At 41.7% G+C, this 26,824-nt stretch overlaps 1 protein-coding gene across 2 annotated transcripts in view; it reads right to left on the bottom strand.

The window, feature by feature from the left end:
• LOC126252762 (UDP-glucosyltransferase 2-like) overlaps nt 1-25,007 on the bottom strand; it is an 82,887-nt gene extending 57,880 nt beyond the window's left edge. The window contains exon 1 of one of the 2 annotated variants that reach the window (XM_049953685.1): nt 24,983-25,007. The gene's annotated coding sequence lies outside the window, so the exon portion shown is untranslated. The other variant, XM_049953684.1, reaches the window with a different exon arrangement.
• Nucleotides 25,008-26,824: the final 1,817 nt, after the last annotated feature.

Here is a 26,824-nt window from a genome sequence, read left to right as displayed (position 1 = left end):
GATCACAGGTGGCATATATTTTCTCTACATGAGTTAGATTAGCACCTAATATTATTGCTCGTCATTTGCCTACTTTTTGAACCATTTATCTTGCTTTTAACCATTTTTTCGACTGTTCTCTCCATTAGTTTATGTCGTGGGGAATGTATAGCTTTCGACAGACAGACACTTGACTGATTTGGAGAAAATTAACTCACACTGGAGAGAGAGGAGTCTGGAGATGCTGTCAGCTCTATTGCTGTTCATATCTATAATCGCTACTGTGAGAAAGGGTACATCTACCTCTACCGATTCGCCATGGTCTCTCTGTATCGTTATCTGCTGGCTACGAGGTCCTATCATCGTCCTCTGTTTTTAATTATTATTAATAGTATTGTTTAAATATACATAACGCCCTAGCTTAGGAAGCGGAACTGGATTATGTTAAAAACTGATTTTCTTCCATTAGTATGTATTTTGGTGCGTCGGGCAATATTGTGCACAGAAAAAAGTCAAGTCCAACTTACCCCTGGCCCTGTCCATGTTGCAGCACACGCATACAACATTGTGGAATTACGTCTAAGTTATGTCTTTACTCAGAAGTTTTTGTTTCCGATATGAATAATCGGTTAAACTGTGATTGATAGGTTGGGGTTCCAATGCATAATGTTGTTTGTCAATAATTTTAATTTATTTGACGCAGAAATCCATTACACCAACTTGGGCTATTGGTACACTAATACGAAATAATGTATTATGAGATATTTACTACTAGAATGGGTACATAACCACTTGGTTAGGTAAGTACTGACGGCCAAAGTCTTAGTTATGCATATTATTTTATCAAAATACACGTTTTAGTTCTACTTAAAACCATATCAAAGTCATCCTTACATTATGACAACCCTTTGTACTAGGGTATTGTAATTACGTTCTTCTACGCATTTGTTGGGGTTGGGTTGTGCTAGTCCCTTTGGAGTGACATCTTGCATTTTTATAGACATTATGGCTGACACCTTAATAAACTTACACCTATAACCATGCGTTTTCGGTGTGCAGAGCTACACTACATCCAAAACTCATGGATACTGATTGTCGTCGCAGGATCCACACCCCACTCATGGTCGTGGGGTATCCAAGTCGCAGCACACACAAAGTAGTGTATTTGGATTGCAAGTCCAATCACATTTAGAAGGTATAACCAGAAGATCACGCGACTGGAAGAGCCACCATAATGACCTTTTCCTGAAGGATTTTGCTACTTGTATGAATAATCTTCATCAGTAAAACGCACATGCTGTTGGTGGATGTTCTGACCATGTCGCTATTCTCAAATTCTTTCCACTGTATAGCCTATAAATTTATGAAGACTAAGATAGACTGACATTGTATCTAAACCAGCATCTTCCAGAGAATTTAAGTAAATACTTTGGCTTGTGTGGATGTACACTCGTTCCAGGTACTCAGGACAAATAACTGCTTATAAAACTACGCTTTGTATGTCCATAGTTTTAGTTATTTAGCGTGAAAGTTGATTACAGGAACTGAAAAAGAGCTATACTGACAGTTCTATTGTAGACTATATCTTGGTGGTATTCTATGTTTTACATCTCAATGACTATTTGTCGTAAGCAAATCAGTGTAGGATACAATGGCTTTCCAGAAAGTTTCGTTAGTGTTAAGAATAATAACTCTAGTGACAGTAAATCAAAGAATGCAAAGTGCAGCTGTACATTGCTAAAGACCTGACTGACTTGGTGCCAAATATATAGATACCCAAAGAAGTCAACATGTCTAGCAGCTTAGACAATTACCTGTTTAAGTTTTCGAGTATCTGGAATTTTTGTAACAATTCATAACTAGTATTGCCCTTGCAGGTATGTAATTGAAGTTAATATAGTCTGTATTCTAATGAGTTGCTGTTTATCAAGTCTGAGTCCATTTGTGTTTCTTGTGGTGAGTGGTTAAGTCCTGCTCTATGCGCTATCTATTGCATGTAGTCAAGAGAGCGATAATGTCTCATCGGCGCAGCGTAGCTAAGAACAATGATACATGTATGCCTTCACATCACACTTTTTTAAAATAAAATGCATTTATTATCCTACAACTTTTTGTGACGAAATTGTTTGCATTGTACTTTTCAACCAATGTGTTGAGACGATCCTGTATTAGTAAGGGTACTTCTTCCAAAAGAGAATCGTCCATTTACTCTGCCTTAAGATGTAAGATGATTTTGCTGTAGTAGATTTAAAGCACAAGAAGCATAAAGACGAGCAAAGTAATGCACCTATTGTTACAGCTTACCTGTCTGAAGTACATAACACTACGTACTTCAAACCTGGAGTGATACATCACTCAATGTTTACCAGGTATGCGAAGAGTTACGTGATTCTCATCGTATAGTGGAAGATAAATCCATTGGGAGAGCAAAGTTCAAGAAGTTTAAGGATGGCATTAAGACTGATTTCCAAGATTACAGAGTAATTAATGCAGCTATATCTCTCTTTGCAGTATGTGTGTGTGTGTGTGTGTGTGTGTGTGTGTTTTAAGCACTGTTCTATCACTGGAATATTATATCTGAAAATGTGCTACATTTGCACCACACTAAGTTAAATGTCAATATACTACCTTAAGAAATACCTGTGACTGGCAATCATGATCTGTGTAATCCACATAGTTACCTATCACTTAAATACCACATTTCAGGAAATGTGGTTCACTGTAGTTTTCCGATGTGTTACGCAAAAATGCGTATGTTACGTGATTTGCTCATACACTACCAAAAAAAATAAATTAGAACGTCTTACGGTTGCCTTGATTCAGCGTCCGCTGGCTGCAGAGTGCATTTTGGAGGTGACGCATTACCCTCCTTATCGAGTGCCGGCGGCACATGGGCACTTCTCAGCTGCTGTTTCTTTTACTGGCCACAGAGTGGCCTCTGTTCGAGGTGCTGCGATCGGAGATTCGTGGGCAGCGGGAAGGAAATTCGCCGTTACCGCGAGACTGGTCGGGATTGTCTGATACGGAGGAAGATTTACCGTAGTTATTTGTAGTCACCGATCATGGCATTGTACCTATGGTGGTACTTCACTGGCTAAACGGCATATGTATATTTAAAGTGCAGACATGCTGTGTTTCTCAGGGTGATGGTTGCTCTCTGCACGTGAGAAGTCCCAAGCTGCAGTGGCAGCGTTCACCAGAGGCGGTCGCAGATGATTCAAGTACGTGCAGGTTGCTTTTGTTTCTTTTCAGCGGTCATTGTGCGCGCTTTGTTCGCAAGTTGATTCCTGTTAGTTGCAATTATGTGTGAGTCTTTGGGGAATCATCTAAATTGTTATTAGTAATGGATGGATGAGATCTTCATCAGTGTGGCTGCAGAATGTACGAGGTGATGCTGAAAAGTAATACCTCCAAAACTTTTTATGTGAAAACTCTGAAAGCTTTCTCAACAAAACAAACTACAAAGCATCAACATTCTAGATCTTTGTTCTTGATGTCTGTATATTTATTTCTCAACACAGTAGCCCTGGGGATAAACATATTTCTCCCAACGACAGGCCAGTTTGTTGATACCGTCACTGTAGAATGTCCATACTTCGTCTTTATAAGGGCTTGAAGTCTGCTTGGGACATTTTCAGTGAGGTATCTGTATATCTGTTGAGGAATGGCAGGCACCGTCCCTCAAGAACGGAAACCAGGGAAGGTAGTGATGCTGGATGCTGGGGGTCTGAAGCGAAGTCGACGCTCTAATTCATTCCATAGGTGCTCCATTGGGTTTAGGTCGGAGCTCTGGGGAGGCCAGTCCATTTCAGGAACATTCACAAACTACCTCTCAAGGTAAAAGCTGAGGTGTTACTTCGCAAAGGGTACGGCTCTCACGCCTCGCGTCTCTCGTGACCTACTTGTCGACGGGACGATGAACTCTATTCTTCCTTCCTAATGTCTACTGCATACTGTTCGTTCACTATGTTCACTCGGAAACTAGTTGACAAGCACCTACAGTCACAAACAGCAGCAATCTCTGTCAGGTTGGAAACCGTCATTTACGAGGCATCAGGTTCCTTTCGGTGTGTACCTTTTTACGACCACTGTTCTTACGTCATCCTGTATGGTTTGCGAGGTGGACACCATTCCGAGTAATCACAGTTTCAAGTTCCATTTAAATATTCGGAGCAATATCAAATACTTATTCACCAGTTTCTCTTGTAGGAAAGAGATTTCTGTGTTCTATCTAACATACGTTTGTTTACTGGAGAACATTCCAATCCGCACTAACTACAATCAACAAAATTATAGAAGAAGGAAAGCAATGAAAGGTACATAATACTTTTACACTCATGTTAAAAAAGTCCCAACACCAAAAAATTATTATTATACAATAATGAAATTCAGTTAGTCGATGAAAAAAGGAAGTACAAAAATGCTGACGGAAATTCAGGATTATAGAAGTACAAGTCACTGAGGAACGAAAGAAGTAGGAAGTGTAGGGAAGCTGAGATGAAATGGCTGCAGGAAAAATGTGAAGAAATCGAAAAAGAGATGATTGTTGGAAGGACTGACTCAACATGTGGGAAAGCAAAAACAACCTTCGGTGAAATTAAAAGCAAGGGTGGTAACATTAAGAGCGCTACAGGAATTCCACTATTAAATGCAGAGGAGAGAGCGGATAGGTGGAAAGAATACACTGAAGACCTCTATGAGGATGAAGATTTGTCTGATGTGATAGACGAAGAAACAAAATTTAGAAGAGACAGGAGATCCAGTATTAGAATGAGAATTTAAGAGAACTTTGGAGGTCTGAAGATAAAATAAAGGAGAAGGGATAGGTAACATTCCATCAAAATTTCTAAAATCATTGGGGGAAGTGAAAAAAATACGAATATTCATGGTGGTGAGTAGAATGTATGAGTCTGGTGACATTCTACCACTTGTATACAAACCAGACGGTAGTTATACGAGTCGAGGGGCATGAAGGGAAAGCAGTCGTTGAGAAGGGAGAAGGTCAGTTTTGCAGCCTATCGCCAATGTTATTCAATCTGTACACTGAGCGATCAGTAAAGGAAACTAAAAAAACATTGGGAGTAGGAATCAAGGTTCAAGGAGAAGAAAGAAAAACTTTGGGGTCTGACGGTGCCATTGTAATTCGGTCAGAGACAGCAAAGACCTAGGAAGAGCAGTTGAACGGAATGGACAGTCTGTTGAAAAGAGGATATAACATGAACATCAACAAAAGGAAAACAAGAATAATGGTATGTTGTCGAATATACCAGGTGATTTTGAGGGAATTAGATTAGGAAACGAGACACTTTAAGTAGTAGATGAGTTTTTTTTTTTTTTTTTTTGTTTTTTTTTTTTTGTTTTGGTAGCAGAATAACTGATGGTGGGCGAAGTAGAGAGGGTATCAAATGTAGGCTGGCAACGGCAAGAGAAGCGTCTCCGGAGAGAAGAAATTTGTTACCTTCGGATCTATGACAATTTAAGTGTTAGGAAGTCTTTGGTGAAAGTACTTGTATGGGGTGTAGCCGTGTATTGGAGTGAAACATGGATGATATCACGACGAAATAAATCTCGGGTGAACAGACTGGTATGAGTGTGCATAGGTCACATGTGTGTCCTATGCACACTCATATCAGGCTGTTCACCCGAGATTTATTTCGTCATAAAATACGCTTGGAGAAATTGATGGATGATATGAGTTTAGACAAGAATAAATGCTTTTGAAATGTGGTGCTACAGAAGAATGCTGAAGATGAAATTGGTAGATCATTTAACTAATGAGATGGTACTGAACAGAAGTGGGAAGGAAAGAAATTTGTGACTCGACTTGACTAGAAGACTGACTGACAGGAAACATTCTGATACACCTATTTAGTGTTGGAGGGAAGAGCGGCGGTACGATTGATAACGTTTGCTTGGGCATACCGTTTTTGAAATTGAACATTCTCTGTAAGACTCGAATTTTCTACTGCTTGCACCTCATGCTCTTCTCACAGTTACTTAACGAAGTTGCTTTGATGGGAGCCGGCCGCGGTGGTCTCGCGGTTCTAGGCGCGCAGTCCGGAACCGTGCGACTGCTACGGTCGCAGGTTCGAATCCTGCCTCGGGCATGGATGTGTGTGATGTCCTTAGGTTAGTTAGGTTTAAGTAGTTCTAAGTTCTAGGGGACTGATGACCACAGCAGTTGAGTCCCATAGTGCTCAGAGCCATTTGAACCATTTTTTTTTTTTTTGCTTTGATGGGAGAACTTCAGCTGACTAATCGTTACACTTCTCGTCTTCGTACAAGGCTTGGGAGTCCGAGATTATTGACATCGATGCATTTTTTCAAGTCATCACTCTTTCTATTGATTTAATTCTGCCCTCTTTCTTACCTGTAATATCAAAATCTTCTCATCCCCACATAACTTTCTTTTGTCTGTCCCTCCTGTTTTCCCCTGTAGTGCTCCTTCCAGCGCCCACTTAAGTATTCCTCGATGCCGAAGCAGAGCTCCCTCTAACATGACCCTTCTTCTGGTAAGTATCTTTTATAGACTCCATTCTTCATTTCTTCTTTGTATTACTTTTTTATTTCATAATTAATTTGTACACTTAATTTTTAACTCGCAGTGTTAGTGTCAAATTACAAATTCTTCTTCTCTGAATTTCCAGTGATCCACGTCTCACTTGCATACAATTCTGTACAGTTTCAGGAGCTTCTTCCCAAATTCCATGTCGATATCTAATGCCAATAGAGTTCTGTTACTGAAGCTAGCTTTCTTCGCCTATAATAATCTGCATGTGATATTTTCCTTTCTTCGGCAATCCTGTTTAATCCTGCTACCTATACGGGAGTGTTCACTTCTATCACTAACGTGTCGTTTGCAGTTTTGATGTCAAGTAAGTGACTATTCTCCATCGCCTTTGTTTTCGTTCCACACTGACGGAGAAAAAAATCACAGCACCAATAAGGAGTTGTGTGACATGAAGGAAAGTTGTTAGGCGTGTTACTACATCTGAGAGATGATGTCTATTCGGATTTCGGGCCAGTCGCACATGACTGACACTAGTAGCGGCGCTTTGAGGATACAAATAGTGTTTGCTTTAAATATGTGCTGTGAGCGTTAGTTACCTTTGAAATGGGACGTCGTGAGTTGATGTTTATCAAGAATGCCTTTATTTCGACGAAGACGCCAATATCAACAACTCGCTGAGTTTGAACAAGGTCGCGTAATAGCGCTGCGAGAAGTTGGGTGTTCCTCCTGCAATATTGCACAAAGACTCGGCAGAAATTTAGCCGCTGTAAATCATTGGTGGCAGCGGTGGTCACGAGAATGTACTGTTTTAAGAACACCGGGCTCCGAACGGCCACGTGGTACTAAAGAGAGGGAACACCATCGTAGGAGGCGTATGGCTCTCGTACTGCATCTGTAGCACCAATTTGAGGAGCATTTGGCCCCACAGTGACACAACGAACTGTTACAAATCGGTTACTTGAAGGACAGCTCCGAACCAGACATCCTGTAGTTTGCATTTCACTGAGCCATTTGTGACTTCAGTGGTGTCAAGCGAGAGTCACTGGAGCGCAGGATGAAGGCCTCTTGTGTTTTCTGATGGTCTGTGGTCACGATTTCGTATGACACCGGAAGCACTCTCGAGGTTATTCCACGCACCCTGACTGCAAATTTAAACGTCAGCCGGTGATCCGAATTGTTTTGCTGCCATTCATGAACAGCATTCCAGGGTTTTTTTCTAACAGAATACCGCGCGCCCACATACTGCTATTGTAATCCAACATGCTCTGTGAGCGTCGACATACTGTCGTGGCCTGCTAGATCACGAGATACGTCTCCAATCGAGCACCTATGGGACATCATCGAACGACAACTCCAGCGTCATCCACAAACAGCATTACCCGCCCCTGCATTAATCGTGCATGTGCAACAGGAATGGAACTCCATCCTACAAAGTGACATCCGGCACCTGTACAACACAAGGCATGTACGTTTACATGCTTTCATTCAAGATTCTGGGTGTACCACCGGTTATTAATGTACCATCATTTCTCATTTGCGACGCTGACGTTGACCTGTGATCTTCAGTCTTAATGTATTACAAATGTTACCTAGATCGACAGGAAGTGCAAAATGGCTAAGCAGGAATGGCTAGAGGAATAATGTAAGGATGTAGAGGCACATGGCTCAAATGGCTCTGAGCACTATGGGACTCAACTGCTGAGGTCATTAGTCCTCTAGAACTTAGAACTAGTTAAACCTAACTAACCTAACGACATCACAAACATCCATGCCCGAGGCAGGATTCGAACCCGCGACCGTAGCGGTCTTGCGGTTCCAGACTGCAGCGCCTTTAACCGCACGGCCACTTCGGCCGGCTGTGTAGAGGCACATTCACTAGGGGTAAGATAGATACTGCCTACAGGAAAATTAAAGAGACCTTTGGAGAAAAGAGAACGACTTGCATGGATATCAAGAGCTCAGATGAAAACGCAATTCTAAGCAAAGAAGGGAAAGCAGAAAGGTGGAAGGAGTATATAGAGGGTCTATACAAAGGCGATGTTCTTGAGGACAATATTATACAAATGGAAGAGAAAGTAGATGAAGATGAAGTAGGAGATATGATACTGCGTGAAAAGTTTGACAGAGCACTGAAAGACCTAAGCCGGAACAAGGCCCCGGGAGTAGACAACATTCCATTAGAACTACTACCTTGGGAGATCCAGGCCTAACAAAACTCTACCACCTGGTGAGCAAGATGTATGAGACAGGCGAAATATCCTCAGACTTCAAGAAGAATATAATAATTCCAATCCCAAAGGAAGCAGGTGTTGACATGTGTGAAAATTACCGAACTATCAGTTTAATAAGCCACGGCTACAAAATACAAATACGAATTCTGTACAGACGAATGGAAAAACTGGTCGAAGCTAACCTCGGGGAAGATCAGTTTGGATTCCGTAGAAATGTTGGAACACGTGAGGCAATACTGACCCTACGACTTATCTTAGAAGAAAGATTAAGGAAAGCCAAACCTACGTTTCTAGCATTTGTAGACTTAGAGAAAGCTTTTGACAATGTTGACTAGAATATTCTCTTTCAGATTCTGAGGTTGGCAGGGGTAAAATACAGGGAGCGGAAGGCTATTTACAATTAGTACAGAAACCAGATGGCAGTTATCAGAGTCGAGGGACATGAAAGGGAAGCAGTGGTTGGGAAGGGAGTGAGACAGGGTAGTAGCCTCTGCCCGATGTTATTCAATCTGTATATTGAGCAAGCAATAAAGGAAACAAACGAAAAATTTGGAGTAGGAATTAAAATCCATGGAGAAGAAATAAAAACTTCGAGGTTCACCGATGACATTGTAATTCTGTCAGAGACAGCAACGGACTTGAAAGAGCAGCTGAACGGAATGGACAGTCTCTTGAAAGGAGGATATAATATGAACATCAACAAAAGCAAAATGAGAATAATGGAATGTAGTCGAATTAAATCGGGTGATGCTGCAGGAATTAGATTAGGAAATGAGACGCTTAAAGTAGTAAAGGAGTTTTGCTATTTGGGGAGAAAAATACCTGATGATGGACGAAGTAGAGAGGATATAAAATGTAGACTGGCAATGACAAAGGAAGCGTTTCTGAAGAAGAGAAATTTGTTAACATAGAGTATAGATTTAAGTGTCAGGAAGTCGTTTCTGAATGTATTTGTGTGGAGTGTAGCCATGTATGGAAGTGAAGCATGGACGATAAATAGTTTCGACAAGAAGAGAATAGAAACTTTCGAAATGTGGTGCTACAGAAGAAAGCTGAAGATTAGATGGGTAGATCACATAACTAATGAGGAGGTACTGAACAGAATTGGAGAGAAGAGAAATTTGTGGCACAACTTGACTAGAAGAAGGGATCGGTTGGTAGGGCATATTCTGAGGCATCAAGGGATCACCAATTTAGTATTGGAGAACAGCGTGGAGGGTAAAAATCGTATAGGGAGACCAAGAGATGAATACACTAAACAGATTCAGAAGGATGTAGGTTGCAGTAGATACTGGGAGATAAAGAATCTTGCACAGGATAGAGTAGCATGGAGAGCTGCAGCAAACCAGTCTCTGGACTGAAGACCACAACAACAACAACCTAGACAGATATATCCCCGAAATTTCGTACTCTACTTTCATCATTTTTTGATGTTGCGATTTCTTCCGTCAGTGTATTTATCCTTAAGCTATATTCCATATCATGTACGTTGTCCATTCCTTTCAATAAGTCAGCTGAGTCTTGCAGCAGTCGGTCTGGAAGACGTCGTATGTGAACCTCAGCGTGGATACATGTTTTTCTTGTACTTTTATTCCTCTCCGGTAACATTCTTCATCTTTCTTCACTGTTTCTTCAATATACAAGTTGAAAACACTAGTGATGAGCTGCAACCCCGACTCACTTCTTAACGCCAACTTTTCTTATTTAGCCATCTACTTTTAAATACTACCACTAGATGCAGCACGCTACGTATTTAAAGAAGTCAGTATAGCTCTCACTGTTGACAAGGCAATGCCTCAATTTCTTGTTCGTTCACGTTAGTTGCTCATCTTAGTGGCTCGGTGATTCATACGGGAAGCAGACTAGGTTTATGGAAGCTCAGGGTCCAACTCTACGACCGGCCATCCAGATTTCGGTTTTCCGCAGTTTCGCGATTTCAAAAAATGGTTCAAATGGCTCTGAGCACTATGGGACTTATCATCTATGGTCATCAGTCTCCTAGAACTTAGAACTACTTAAACCTAACTAACCTAAGGACATCACACACATCCATGCCCGAGACAGGATTTGAACCTGCGACCGTAGTGGTCACGCGGTTCCAGACTGAAGCGCCTAGAACCGCACTGCCACACCGGCTGGCTTTCGCGATTTAACATGAACTTCTCACCTAGGCGCCTTCGAAAACGCACACGCCTATCAGTTTTCGCCACGGACAGACTTCACTCGTCCGTGTACGTCACAGGTCCCTTTAGTGTAGTTGCCGTTTGATATGTGTAGAGATGGAAAAAAAAGGAGTGATCCGGTAACATTCCCAGCTCGCACATGGCAGATACTCCGACAGGATTGTTCCAAAAATTTATCTTATAGCGCTGTCGAACACCTTGGCCCCAATGGCTCTGTATGAGATGCTGTTGCTGCTCGCTGACACAGCTTGGTAAAAAACGGACATCATGGGGCCTCGTCCAGCTGTCCTTATGACGTCGTATGTTTACAGTAGCGAGTCCACAGTCCATAAATCAAAGATGTCGACTCTCTGACAGATGCGGCATCGCTACCAAATGTCCACCTATTCTGGACTTAAGTAACCGTTTTTGCTACTTGCCGGCCGATAAAATGTTGCTTAGCATATGTTACACTGAATACACATTACACAAATAACTTTAATCTATTTAACAACTTTCAATACTCTACCTCATCGATTGTCGCTTTCTTTTGCCACATCATTTGTAACCTTAGGAAACGTGGAAAGAGTACTTTCAAGTCCTCTACTAGGGGGAATATTTGTCAGATGTGATAGAAGAAGGACCAACAGTCGATTTAGAAGAGATAGGGCATCCAGTATTAGAATCAGAATTTAAAAGATCAAACAAGGCAGGAGGTATAATTAATACTCCCCCAGAATTTCTAAAATCATTCGATGAAGTGGCAACAAAAGGACAATTCACGTTGGTGTGCAGAACGTATCAATATGGCGACATTCCTTCTGACTTACGGAAAAATATCATCCAAACAGTGAAAGAGCTCACAAGTGCAAGAATTATAGCACAATCAGCTTAACAGCTCATGCATTCAAGTTGATGACGAGAATAATATACAGAATAATGAAAGAGAAAATTCAGGATGTGTTAGATGACCATCAGTTTGGTTTTAGGAAAGATAAAAGCACCACAGAACAATTCTGACGTTGCGGTTGAGAAATACTAAAGAAAAATCAAGACATGTTCATAGGATTGGTCGATCTGGAAAACTCGTTCGACAGTGTAAAATGGTGTAAGATGTTCGAAATTCTGAGAAAAAACAGGGATAAACTATATGGAGAGATGGATAGTATAAAATAAGTACATTAGCCAGGAGGGAACAATAACAATGGATGACCAATAACTAAGTGCTCGGATTAAAAAGGGTGTCAGACAGGGAGGCAGTCTTTCGTCCCTACTGCTCAATCTGTGTACCGAAAACGCAATAACGGAAATAAAAGAAAGGTTCAGGAGTGGAATTAAAATTCAAGTTGAAAAGATATCAACGATACGATTCTCTAATCACATTGCTATGCTGAGTGAAAGTGAAGAAGAATTACGTGATCTGCTGAATGGACTGAAAAGTTAAATGAGTACAGAATATGCACTGAGAGTAAATTGAAGAAAGAAGAAAGTAATGAGATGTAGCAGAAATGAGAACAGCCAGAAACTTAACATCAGATTGATGGTCACGAAGAGGATGAATTTAAGTAATTCGACTACGTAGGCAGCAAAATAACCAATAACGGACGGAGCAAGGAGGACAAAAATGGTTCAAATGGCTCTGAGCACTATGGGACTCAACTGCTGAGGTCATTAGTCCCCTAGAACTTAGAACTAGATAAACCTAACTAACCTAAGGACATCACAAACATCCATGCCCGAGGCAGGATTCGAACCTGCGACCGTAGCGGTCTTGCGGTTCCAGACTGCAGCGCCTTTAACCGCACGGCCACTTCGGCCGGCGCAAGGAGGACATCAAATGCCGAATAGCACTGTCAAGAATGGCATTCCTGGCCAAGAGATCTCTGCTAGTATCAAACGTAGACCTCAACTTCTGGAAGAAATTTCTGAGAATGTATGTTTGGAGCACAGAAACTTGGATTGTGGTAAAACTGGAACAGAAGAGAATCGAAGCATTTGAGATTTGGTGCTACAGACGAATGTTGAAACTTAGATGGACTGATAAGGTAACGAATGAGGAGGTTCTGCACAGAATCGGAGAGGAAAGGAATATGTGGAAAACATTGATAGGGAGAAGCGACAAGATGATAGGACATCTGTTGAGACGTAACGGAATGTCTTCCATGGTACTAGAGGGGACAGTAAAGGGTAAAAGTTGTAGAGGAAGACAGAGACTGGAACACACCAAGCAAATAACTGAGGACGTTGGTTGCAAGTGCTGTTCTGAGATGAAGAGGTTGGCACAGGAAGGGAAATCCTGGCGGGCCGCATCAAATCAGTCAGAAGACAGGTGACTCAAAAAGAAATGGAACTTGAATGCGATGGCGAAGTAAATAAAATGATCGTATGTCATTTCTGGCCAGGAAACCCCGCAAGGATTATGCTGCCGAGGTCAAGTGTTCCTATTTAATACCACTTGCGGCACTTGTGCATCAGTGAGGATTTGATGAAAATGAGTACGAAGAAAATCTCCAACCCAGCAGGAAAGTGAGGCTGGAACCCCGCGATCTCCAGGCATCGAACTTAACACCACGTAACAGCACGAGCTGAGTATTAATGTATGACTAAGACAGGCTTATGGCGTAGTTACAGTACACCTTGCGTCTCCGATGCCTATTGCTGTCCAAACAGTGTTAACTAGCTGTATTAAATAATCAAAATCGTATTGCGTTAATTCTTTTCAACAGAAAATAAGTTTTAATTTCATTGGTGTAAAGTAGTTAGTACAGGGTTAGCTCTACATCAAGAAACATCAGCATTAGAATGTGCTCATCTTATATGCAAGCTGAAATAGTAGAAGCAATTTCCTCTTCGCCTTACTGTTCAGCTTTTATTCCAGGCTGCTGAACATAGTTGTATCAGAGTGACGTAAGCAGCATGTATTCCTTTTAAGGTAAGTCTCATTTATTGTACAGTCTCAGTTGCACATTTTTAATTAGATTACATGTTCCGATCGCTCGTGATCATCTTCAGATCTAAGACAAAGTAAAAGGAAACATGTACCATCTAATATTGTACAGTAAGTGTAGATAAAGGAATTCTCCATAAATGTAGAATTTACCTAGTCAGATGCATCAGCAACCCTTCTTCTCCACTCACAATCATTTACAAGAGTACTGTGTTTTGCAACTGCGGTCGATGTTTTAAACAGGTACATAGTTTACTGTGGATTAGATCTGGAGGTGATCCTGAGTGGTCGAAACATCTAGTCTCATTAAAAATGTGCAACTGACACTGAATAATAAATGAGAATTATTTTAAATGTCAGTATAATTTTATCTTAAATATCAGTATAGGTGCTAACTCTCAAGAGACGAATATGTCGAGTATAGTGATCATGTACTCCAATGAAAACTCGCAGTTGGTTAGTGAAATGAACATCCAAACAGTTGAAATTACACGAGAATCATCGCAAAATAATAGGTATAAGAATCTCTTTTTTACGGGCACGACCTCTTGTAAGAGTGCTTTGCGATTACAACATCCACCAGTTTGTGAAACAGGTCAGTGTTTCTGCCTTTGTAACGAATGTCTCTCTACCCCCCCCCCCCCCCAACCCCTCCGATTTCAAGATACGGATAAGGTAAGTGAGCGAGCAGAAATGGACAGAGGCTTCTTGCCTTTCACTCTGCTATGAAAGTGAAAACCAGGCTGTGATACAACCAGTAATTGAAAAGTTCTTCGGGTTTCGAAAATTTCGGATGAACAATAAGGTAATAACGAAAGCATACCATCTATGGTTCAGATCCAACTTGCATCAGAGAATCATCTCGAATAACCATTTGCACAGCTGTGTGAAGAGTGAAGAAGACGACGTAAACCACTTGCTGTTTAGCTGAATTTCTTCGAAGTACAGTAAAATAACTTCCGGCAAGACCTTGTGAAAATGAAGATACTCCTTCCAGTAAGAATCCAGCTTTATGGTGCCACGAAGACACTCAAATGAGCAAATCTCTTTTTGATTTTATGCTCGATGGTAAAGTGCGTCAAAGAAATTTGATGCATAAGGAGCAACCAAAAAGCTTCCGTTCGAAGACTAGACAGTCCAGAGTCGGTATAGCAATCAGCCAAAATCGCCGTGAGTACTATAGCAATCATTCAACTGCAGCGTGTCCTGCTGCGTGAAGTAGTCCGTAACTGCCTGCTGCACATCTTCGTACGGCAGGAATCGTCGAACTTTCAAGTCCTTTTTCAAAGGACCGAAGGTGCGATAGTCGCATGGGGAGAGATCAGCACTCTACGGCGGGTGCTGCAGTGTCTCCCTCTTTAGTTGGCGTAACTTCTGCGTTACGACGTCTGTGGTTGGTGACGTGTGCTATCACGAAGCAACAGCGCCCGTTGCTGCATTGTTCCTCAACGGTGATTTTCGTCAGAACTTTTTTTTTTTTTGAGTCATCAGTCTCCTGACGTTTGATGCGGCCCGCCACGAATTCCTCTCCTGTGCCAACATCTTCATCTCACAGTAGCACTTGCAACCTACGACCTCTATTATTTGCTAGATGTATTCCAATCTCTGTCTTCCTCTACAGTTTTTGCCGTCTACAGCCCCTCTACTACCACGGAAGTAATTCTGTGATGTCTTACCAGATGTCCTATCATCTTGTTCCTTCTCCTTGTCAGTGTTTTCCACATATTCCTTTCCTCTCCGATTCTTCGCTGAACCTCCTCATTCCACAACTTATCACTCCATCTGATTTTCAACATTCGACTTAAGCACCACATCTCAAATGCATCGATTCTCTTCTGTTCTGGTTTTCCCACAGTCCATGTTTCGGTACCATACAATTCTGTGCTCCATACGTACATTCTCAGAAATTTCTTCCTGAAGCTGAAGCTTGTGTTAAAGACTAGTAGACTTCTCTTGGTCAGGAATGCCCTTTTTCCAGCGCTAGTCTGCTTTTGATGTCCTCCTTGCTCCGTCCGTCATTGGTTATTTTGCTGCCTACGTAGTAGAATTCCTTAACTTCATCCACTTCATGACCATCAGTCCTGATGTTAAGTTTCTCGCTGTTCTCATTTCTGCTTCATCTCATTACTTTCGTCTTTCTTCGATTTACTATTAATCCATATTCTCCATTCATTAGACTGTTCATTCCATTCAGCAGAACATGTAGTTCCTCTTCGCTTTCACTCAGGATAGCAATTCATCGTATCATTGATATCCTTTCAACTTCAATTTTAATTCCACTCCTGAACCTTCCCTTGATTTCCGTCATTGCTTCTTCGATACACAGACTGAACAGTACGGGCGAAAGACTGCCTCCCTGTCTGATACCCTTTTTAATCCGAGCAGTTCGTTCTAGTCATCCACTCTTATTATTCCCTCTTGGCTATTGTACATGTTGTATATTACCCGTTTCTCCCTTTAGCTTACCATTATTTTTCTCCGAATTTCTAAGATCTTGCATCATTTTAGATTGTCGATCGCTTTTTCCAGGTCAACAAATCCTATGAACGTGTCTTGATTTTTGTTTAGTCTTGCCTCCATTATCGACCAAAACGTCAGAATTGCTATCTGGTGCCTTTCGCTTTCCTAAAGCTAAACCGGTCGTACCTAACACATCCTCAATTTCCTTTTCCATTCTACTGTGTATTATTCTTGTCAGCAACTTGGATGCATAAGCTGTTAAGCTGATTGTGCTACAATTCTTGCATTGAACAGATCTTGCAGTCTTCGAAATTATGTGAATGATATTTTTCCGGAAGTCAGATGGAATGTCGCCAGACCCATACATTCTACACACCAACGTCAATAGTCATTCGGTTTCCATTTCCCCCCTCGATTCTAGCAATTCTGGTGTAATATTACCTATCTCTTCTGTTTTATTTGATCTTAAGTCCTCAAAAGCTCCTTTAAATTCTGATTCTAATACATGATCCCCCATCTCTTCTAAATCGACTCCTGTTTCTTATTCTATCACATTTGACAAATCTTGCCCCTTATAAAGGCCTTCAGTGTACTCTTTCCACATAGCCGCTCTCTCCTCTGCATTTAACTCTGAAATTCCGGGTGCATCCTTATGGTTACCACAATAGCTTTTAATTTCAGCGAATGTTGTTCTAACTTTCATACAAATGAGTCAGTCCTTCCGACAATCATTTCTTTTTCGATTTCTTCACATTTTTAACGCACTCATTTTGTCTTAGCTTCGCTGCACTTCCTATTTATTTCATTCCTCGGCGACTTGTATTTCTGTATCCGTGAATTTCCTTGAATATTTTTGTTCTTCCTTCTTTCATCAATCAACCAAAGTATTTTTTCTGTTACCCAAGGTTTCTTCGCAAGTGACCTTCTTTGTACCTATCTGTTTCTTTCCAACTTCTGTGATTGCCCTTTTTAAGGATTTCCATTCCTCTTCAACCGTACTGCCTACTGAGCTATTCCTTATTGCTGTATCTATACCCTTAGAGAACTTCAAGCATACCTCGTCATTGCTTAGTACTTTCGTATCCCACTTCTTTACGTATTGATCCTTCCTGACTAATCTCTTAAACTTGAGCCTACTCTTCATCAGTACTAAATGGTGATTTGAGTCTATATCTGCTCCTGCGTACGTCTTACACTCCATTATCTGATTTCATAATCTCTGTCTGAACACGATGTAATCTAACCGAAATCTTCCTGTATCACCCGGTCTTTTCCAAGTATACCTTGTGCTCTCGTGATTCGATATTACAAGCTGAAATTTATTGCAGAACTCAATTAGCTTTTCTCCTCTCTCATTCATTTTCCCAAGCCCACATTCTCATGTAATCGTTTCTTCTACTCCTTCTCCTACAACTGCATTCCAGTCCTCCACGACTATTAGATCTTCATCTCCCTTTTATGTACTCTATTGCCCTTTCAGCATCATCACATACTTTCTCTATCTCTCCAGCTTCAGCTTTCGGCGTCGGCATGTATACTTGAACTATCTTTATTGGTGTTGGTTTCATGTCGATTCTAATGAGCACAACCCTGTCACTGAGCTATTTACAGTAACGCACTTTCTACCCTACCATCCTATTCATAACGAATCCTACTCCCATCATACCATTTACCGCTGCTGTTTATATTACTCTATACTTATCTGACCAGAAATCCATGTCTTCTTTCCATTTTACTTCACTGGCCCTTACAATATCTCGATTGAGCCTTTGTATTTCCCGTTTCAGGTTTCCTGGGTTCCCCACCACGTTCAGGCATCTGATATTCCACGTCCCGGCTCGTAGAACGTTATCTTTTCGTTGGTTATTCAATCTTTTTCTCTTGGTCACATGTCCCGTGGATGCAAGCTATGTATCTTTAATGCAGTGGTTTCCATTGCCTTCTGCATCTCCATGCCGTTGATCATTGTGATTCTTCCCGCTTTAGGGACAGCTTCCCACCGAAAGGGCAAGAGAGTGCCATGAAACTCTGTCCGCTCTTCCGCCCTCTTTGACAAGGCCGTTGGCAGAATGAGGGTGAATTCTTATGCCGGAAGTCTTCGGCCGCCATTCCGATTATTAATCAGAATTTAAATGGTGGCGGGTTTCGAACCCAGGACCGCTTTGATTACTAGTCAACGACGATACTCCTAGATCACGGGTTCAGATTCTTTTCCTCAGATATACTGCCTCAAACACATTCTTCATTCTCCGGTGGATGTCGACCGGTGTTTGTCATTTGGCAGCCGAGAAAAGAATAGCAGCACATCGCCCCTGCCTGGACGCGTTTGGTAATGACGTCGCCATAGCTCACTTTACCGCATTTACCACGCGCACATCGAAAGACAAGAGGGCCACACTAATCCTTTTCTACAAGTCGGTACTTATACACCCGCTTCGGAATCGGGGTACGTTGTATATAGAAACACTCTCAAACTGCAAATTTTTGATAGCCTCTTACACCATCAGTGGCTACATCAACACTTTAATCTCTAGGTCTGTACTCTCTATTTTCTGTTGAGTTTTTTCAGATTTATTTTGTTTACAGTTCGCTTCATTTCAAGATTCGTTAGCTAGACGTATTGTAACTATGTAAATATTTTAAAGTAAGCTGAAATCACTGTTCAGATTCTACATACAGCGACCCAGGAAGAATGATCAATTTTCAGGGATATCACCGGAGCCAAAAAGCAAGGAAGTCTGATAAATATGAACCCTAAAATGCCTAAATTAAGACCTATGAGCAATTGTTCTGTAAAAGATATGTATGTCACCTTATCTAAGGTGAAGAAGTGCACATAGCTGTTAAGGTATGCATTTTACAACCCATGTTCAACAGACTTTTGCTTCAATTGATCGTTGAATCCTCTTAGGACACCCTGTGTATTGTGGTGTCTCTGTATGCATGTTTTTATCTTTGTAGCATGCTTTTGGCTGTTGGCAGTAATATTCTATAAACCCGAGTAAAACGAAAAGTAGGTAAATAAAACTATAACGCGTAGTATGTTCTAGCAAAAAGTCACTCATAGGAATACCGTTTTAATACCGTGACAGAGACGACAAGATATACGTATCTACTGGGCAAAATTCCAACATTCGTAGAGCTGTAGGAAAGTGAGGAAGAATACCCAAGCTGCTCGGTGGGCTGCTGATCTCGCTCTTAAGTTGGGAGTAACCAGCTGCTTCATTCTCTTAACCATAAGTAAGGGGAGAAGCATTTGACGACAGCACTTTCAAACATGATTATCTGGATAACATCATCCGCAGCAGCTGTTAAATATCCTTTATTTTCCGTCTTAGTGTACTGAAATTTAAAAGAGTGTTATACAAGGTGCTTTTACTGACATAGCATCATGATTAGTGTTGTACCCTGCCTACTCTTCGAATCTGAATCAGCTTGCGTGGCTTGTGCGATTTTACGACAGTTCAGTGGGAAAGACTGAAGCAATTCAGACTACTGAACATCGATATGACAACAAGATGCAGCAGAAGCGTCGAGGTCCATTTCAGGGCCAATCGGAAGACGTGAAAGTGCGTCCGCATTACCAAGTTTAGCCATCGGACGATACACAATCTCGTACTGGTATTGAGACAACAAGAAAGCCTATTTTGTGACTGTCAATTCGCAATTTTTCACAAACACAACTTTTATTGATGTAATTTCACAAGGTTGATGACTGAACAACAAACGAAAGGTAACAATAACGATGCCAGTAAAAGTCTCCTAATTGAGGCAAACAAAAGTTCACTTCTAATTTTCCACAAACGTTCGTGCACACACTAGTAACAGTCCACTTCAGAGACAAAGACGTAATCTTCAACGGCCGCAGTACACGAGGTCGGCACCCGGCGTGAACTGAACTTTAGGGCTGGTTATTGCCCCTAAATAACTGTCTCCAATCAGTCAGGTTTTGGCGTAGTGATACTTCCTTCAGGCCATGGCTCGAGCTCCTCCTGCAGGAAATAGTGCTCGGAATGTCTGTTTCCATTATCTTGTATGTAAATAGCCGGTGTTTACCATGGTGCTATTGGTACGCCTTGGGCATAGACAACCTCGTTCTCTGTGGTGTAATATAGGTTGCCGGCCCTCAGGGGCTACCTTTGCTCCGGTATAACACCCGTCGTTGCGATTTTTGGTCAGTTCGTGCAGGAACCGGCTTCGTCGGATGAAATAAGGACTGCGATGGCTTGTGATCCGTTACTAAGTAGAATTTTCTGCCAGACAAATATTTATAGAATTTGGTGACACCATACACAATAGTCAAGACCGCTTTCTCTATTTTTTGCCTCGAAAAAGTTGAACTCCAGCCGATCAACGGGATCTAAAGAAGTGACTTTGAACTGTATTGTTTCACTTGTATACACTGAAGAGACTTCTTATTTGACTGTCGCCAATTGCTTGCGACACACCTTCGTCAGTTCCCAGAGGTAAGTATTGTCACTTACCTTGCTGTAACAAAAATTCATTAATACGATTTGCATGAATTTTTGTCTAGCAGGTTTTCTAGGCACTCTAAATTAGACGAGTAGGCACGACACAACAATTAGTGTCTAGTGTTAACAGCTGTTGTTTACATGTTTTTGTAGAGAACAGGTTTTTCTTCCATTGCAAGCAAAGTTTGAAACTGAAGAACTCATCATTTAATTCTCACAATTTATTTTCTTTAAATTTTTTCCTTTTTGTACATTTGACCTTTTCTTTCTTTATTATTTTTTGCATTTCACTATCGTAAAACTTCACTCAAGTTGCTTTCATGCAAATTATATTGTGATTCACTTGTTTCACATTTACATACCAAAATAACTAATAACAACTACTATAAAAACTAAACTATTGGAAAATGAACTATACAACCACGAAGTCAAGAAATTACCAGATCTCAGAATATTTTAAAGAACAGTCGTCACCGCGTAAAACACTTTTATTCACAAGTGGTGACCAGTTTCAACCCGATGTGGATCATCTTTGGACCAGAATCTGTAATTCAGAGTCCAACAGAACACAAGGAAATTCATAAATTAAAAAAAAGACTTAATTAAAATTCAATTATACGATATTACACCCAGTGTCGACGTATGGAGACGATGGCATGGGGCAGGAATTGTTGGTACCCCCCACTCCCCACCGGATACTGACTGCTGACTATGTGGCGATCTCATGGAGCTCCCTCTCTTGCCTGTCACCATACGTCATCTTTAGCCCATAGAACACGATGTACGCGACACATGTCAAACACCATGAATACCTTCATACTATGCCGGGCGTTATCGTTAAGTTTACATAATATAACATGAAGAAGTATAATTGAGAAGCCAATGGCAACACTTGGCGCTGAAAGACGACTTGCATCCAGCAGAATTTGAAAACCATAAGTGGCTGAATCGAATGCAATACGGCAGAGGCATAGCATCTATGACTGCTAGCAGTAAGTCGTCCGCGTAGCCGGGCAACCAGCGAGGTCCTGCAGCACACCTCTGGTGTACACGAAGCCCCACAGAGGACAATTTACCAGTGTGTTAACTGATGTCAGTGGCTGGTCAATCACACCTTTTCACAATATATTACGTAAAATTTTAATTGTGTAATTTATAAATTGTTATTCAGATACAAAAAAATAGTTCAAACGGCTCTGAGCACTATGGGACTTAACATCTGAGGTCATCAGTCCCGTAGACCTTAGAACTACTTAAACCTAACTAACCTAAGGACATCACACACATCCATGCCCGAGGCAGGATTCGAACCTGCGACCATAGCAGTCGCGCGGTTCCGGACTGAAGCGCCTAGAACCGCTCGGCTACCGCGGGCGGCTACTCAGATATAACTTAACGAAAATACCTAACATAGTCTTAAGGTTTATATTATGCTGATTGTTATACTTTGTATCCTTTTGGTTAAGAATGACGTATGGTGACAAGCAAAGGCCGGGTCATTTGATACCGCCACACTGTCAGCAGCCGACATCAGTAGATGGTGTCCACAGTCCCTGCTCAGTGTCATCGTCTCCACACGTCATTACTTAGTATATCAAAGTATAACTTATTTTTAGCCTAGTATTTGTTACATTATATGTTTCCCTCTATTCTGTTGTATTGTAAATTACAGAGTCTGGTCTGAAGGCGATCCACATTGAGACAAAATTGATCACCACTAATAAACATGTTTTTATGGGATGAAGAGCGTTCTACATAATATTTTATTACTGTTCTTTGTGATCATTGCTATGATCAATATGTTTGCAAAGATTATCAAGGTAGTCAGCTGTCGGTCAGAAATGACCCACCAGGGTTCAGTAACTGAAACACTGTACTTGTTCAGTGACTGATTTATACTTAGGTATCTGCAACATATATAGTCTTCAGGAAACTTGAAGGTTCGTAATGAGTGCACCAACACTTTCACCTCACCCCTTTCCATTTCCGAACGGACTGGTGCGCGGCAAGAACGATTGCTGGTCAGCCTTCGTGTGGGCTCCATCTCCCTGATTTTACGTTGCTGGTGTTATCGCGAGGCACATGCAACCGGCGACAGCAATCTTACATAACTTCCGACGGAAGTTATACAGTACAGTACACTGAAAACAGTAATGGTTCTGTAAGATTTACTTGGAGTAGGCCCGAAGTTACTTTTACATCTTAAGATTTTTCTTCGTCAAGAATGACACTCCGTGTTCTGTCTGCTAGGAACTCTTACATCTAATCACAAAGCTCTCCTGATCTTCCAGCAGCCCGTATTTTTATCATTAGGTGACAGTATGGAACTGTATCGAATGGACTCTGGAAGTCAAGGAAGACGGCATCAACATGGCGGCCGACAGACTGCCTTCAGGGTCTGCTGGACGAACAGATTACTGTAGTTTTTCATTGCGAACGTATTGCTTAATTCCCGCTCGAGTTGATGTATCTGAAGTGTGATATCTAGCTTAATGACCTACTTGTTCAGTCCCAGAATTTAGATGACTCAAATAAAATAATCTCTCAGTCGCAATACCCTCCGCTGCAGAGAAAACTTGCAAAAGTTATTTCAATATCTGGTTGCATGTGTGTGAATCAATCTTTCATTTATGTTCTGAAATTTACGAAGCTCATCCAGTGTTTATGAGTAACAATTTTTGATCTCTTTAACCCTACCCATTTGGCTGCAGTGCAAATCATTGTTCCAGATATATTAGGTACTTGCAAACACCATAACGCAGTTTTAAATGTCTGCATGTAAACTGTTTTGTGTAATAGATCACATGTACGCATCAGATCACTTGTTACTGATATTTCAAGTACTTAATCATGGAATACTCTCTTTCAAATTCTAAAAGTGGCAGGGCTAAAATAAAGGGAACGAAAGGCTATTTACTATTTGTACAGAAACCAGATGGCAGAGTCGAGGGGCATGAAAGGGAAGCAGTGGTTGGGAAGGGAGTGAGACAGGGTTGTAGCCTCTCCCCGATGTTATTCAGTCTATATATTGAACAAGCAGTAAAGCAAACAAAAGAAAAATTCGGAGTAGGTATTAAAATCCATGGAGAAGAAATAAAAACTTTGAGGTTCGCCGATGACATTATAATTCTGTCAGAGACAGGAAAGGACTTCGAAGAGCAGTTGAACGGAATGGATAGTGTCTTGAAAGGAGGATATAAGATGAAGACCAACAAAAGCAAAACGAGGATAATGGAATGTAGTCGAATTAAGTCGAGTGATGCTGAGGGAATTAGATTAGGAAATGAGACTCTTAAACTAGTAAAGTAGTTTTGCTATTTGGGGCGCAAAATAACTGATGATGGTCGAAGTAGAGAGGATATAAAATGTAGACTGGCAATGGCAAGGAAAGCGTTTCTGATGAAGAGAAATTTGTTAACATCGAGTATAGATTTAAGTGTCAGGAAGTCGTTTCTGAAAGTATTTGTATGGAGTGTAGCTATGTATGGAAGTGAAACATGGACGATAAATAGTTTGAACAAGAAGAGAATAGAAACTGTCTAAATGTGGTGCTACAGAAGAATGCTGAAGATTAGATGGGTTGATCACATAACTAATGACGAGGTATTGAATAGAATTGGGGAGAAGAAGAGTTTGTGGCACAACTTGACAAGAAGAAGGGACCGGTTGTTAGGACATGTTCGAGGCATCAAGGCATCACAAATTTAGCATTGGAGGGCAGCGTGGAGGGTAAAAATCGTAGAGGGAGACCAACAGATGAATACACTAAACAGATTCAGAAGGTTGTAGGTTGCAGTAAGTACTGGCAGATGAAGAAGCTTGCACAGAATAGGGTAGCATTGAGAGCTGCATCAAACCAGTCTCAGGACTGAAGAACACAACAACAATAATGAAGGGGTACTTGTAACACACTGAAGAAATATAAAAGGTTGAAAGCAATTCCACTGATTAAATTCCATTGGCACCTCCTAGAGACGGCGACACTGTTTTCCTAACAGTTCTGCTGTTGGCCGCTTTTGGTGGCATCCAGTATACAGCCGCCTCACTAAATCAGCCCTTCGGAATGGTTCCATGATGGGGAAAGTCAGAGAGCTAGCCAAAAGCAGGTAGGCAGAGGCACAATTCTTGGGCACGACCGCGTTTGTATTTCAGTTAGTACAGAACACAAATTTTAAAGTTTACGTACCAATCGCACGTGCTGAGTGCGTCAGTGCTCTTACCTGGAAGCCAGGCTGCGGCCGGAGAGGCGCCTGCAGTACTGGCGCGAGCTCACAAAAACGGAAGAGCCGGCGGTCCGCGCCGACCGCAGTGACGTAACGCAAGGGGCCTTGAGCCGGAGTCCCCCAACAGCAAGGAACTCAGTCAGCGGTTCGCGGCCGCCTGCCGACGTTGGCCGAGATGCAGAGGCTAGAGACTGGATACGGCACTGGACAGTTGGCGCTATCTACATCTGCATTCGTAGACTGTCAACAGCGGTGAAGTGCATGGCAGAGGTTTCTTCTCATTATACGCCGTTTTCGCGTTTCTTGCCTTGGGAAGAATGACTACTTGAGTGCTTCCTTGCGCCCCTCAGCTTGTCTAGTATTCGCTCTACATTCCATGCAGCGATAACGCAAACTCTCAACGCGAGTGATACCGAGCGCACACAACATAAATATTTTCAGCTCTCGAAACGTACCACTTGGTTATTTGTTGCACGTTCGCATTTCATCTGTCTGATAATGGCTAAAACAGTTCATGTTTTCCAAATATACTTGTATAGTCACTTGAAGATAATTTGGCTTCTTCACATTCTCAAAAAGCAGTAGTGAAACGTATTGCCAGGACTGAAACTATACAGATTACCTACTAAATGGTCATTGCAAATGACGACATTTATTTTAGATCACAGCATGATTCTAGTAAAATTAAATCTTGTTACTGGATTCATCCATCTCTACTCGCTAAAACAATTGTACCATTAACAATAAAATCGGAAACTGTAGACTTCCTACTACTATCATTGCCATGAGAATTCAGAGGACACTGTGCTCACTTGTAGATAAAGCACAAAGAGTGTAAAATACATCTATAATAAACATTCTGAGCCATGCTGCAGGTCGAGTTGGTGCTTTTTGTAGGTTTCCGTCCTCTGTTGGAGGCCAGACCGTATCCTTTAGTTGGCATGGTTGCGGTTGTTTGTCTTGTCCTCTTGACTGGCGCCACGCGTTTCACAAGCATTGTCTGTCCGCTAGTGGCAGCAGCGGTGGTTATCGATATGTAGTAACTGCTGCCCTATCTTTGGGGCGACGTTGTTGTTTTTCCATGTCGTGTGAGTGTGGCAGTTCGGTTGGGGACATTTGTACATGGAGAACTTCGAGGAGGAAGCCCTGTCGTCATCCGTATGGAAACCTACTTGCTTTTTCCGTTACGTGGACGACACGTTCCTCATCTGGCCACATGGTATGGATAAACTCCTTGACTTCCTTACACATCTGAACTCCATACGCCCCAACATCAAATTCACTATGGAGACTGAAACGGAGGGTAAATTACCTTTCCTTGACGTCTTGGTCAAGAGAAGGGCTGACGGCACCCTAGGTCATGGGGTGTATCGGAAGACAACGCACACTGATCTGTATTTGCACGCAGACAGCTGCCACCACCCTTCACAGAAGAATGGAGTACTTGAAACTCTAGTACATAGGGCGCGCACTATCTCTGACGTAGAGAGTCTACCCCAGGAATTGGAACATGTGAGAACTGTATTTCGAAAAAATGGGTACTCAGAGTGGCAGATTCAACGTGCTCTCCGCCCAACCACTGCAGCACAACCTGTTGAGATGGATGAAGTCACGAGGGAGGAGGTAGGCACTACATTTATTCCATACACAGGCGCACTCTCGGGGAAAATCGACCGCATTCTGAAGAAACACCGGGTAGGAACTGTGTTTTGTCCTCCGAATAAAACTCGTGCACTGGTGGGGAGCGCCAAAGATGACCTCGGTTTGAGGAAGGCCGGCGTGTACCAGATTCCGTGTCAATGTGGCAAGTCGTATATTGCGTACCGTCGAGGATCGATG

This window comes from Schistocerca nitens, chromosome 4, assembly GCF_023898315.1.
Source record: "Schistocerca nitens isolate TAMUIC-IGC-003100 chromosome 4, iqSchNite1.1, whole genome shotgun sequence".
In the NCBI taxonomy this organism is placed as follows: domain Eukaryota; kingdom Metazoa; phylum Arthropoda; class Insecta; order Orthoptera; family Acrididae; genus Schistocerca; species Schistocerca nitens.
Note: the sequence above shows the minus strand (reverse complement) of the source record. Positions and strands in the feature narration are given on the sequence as shown.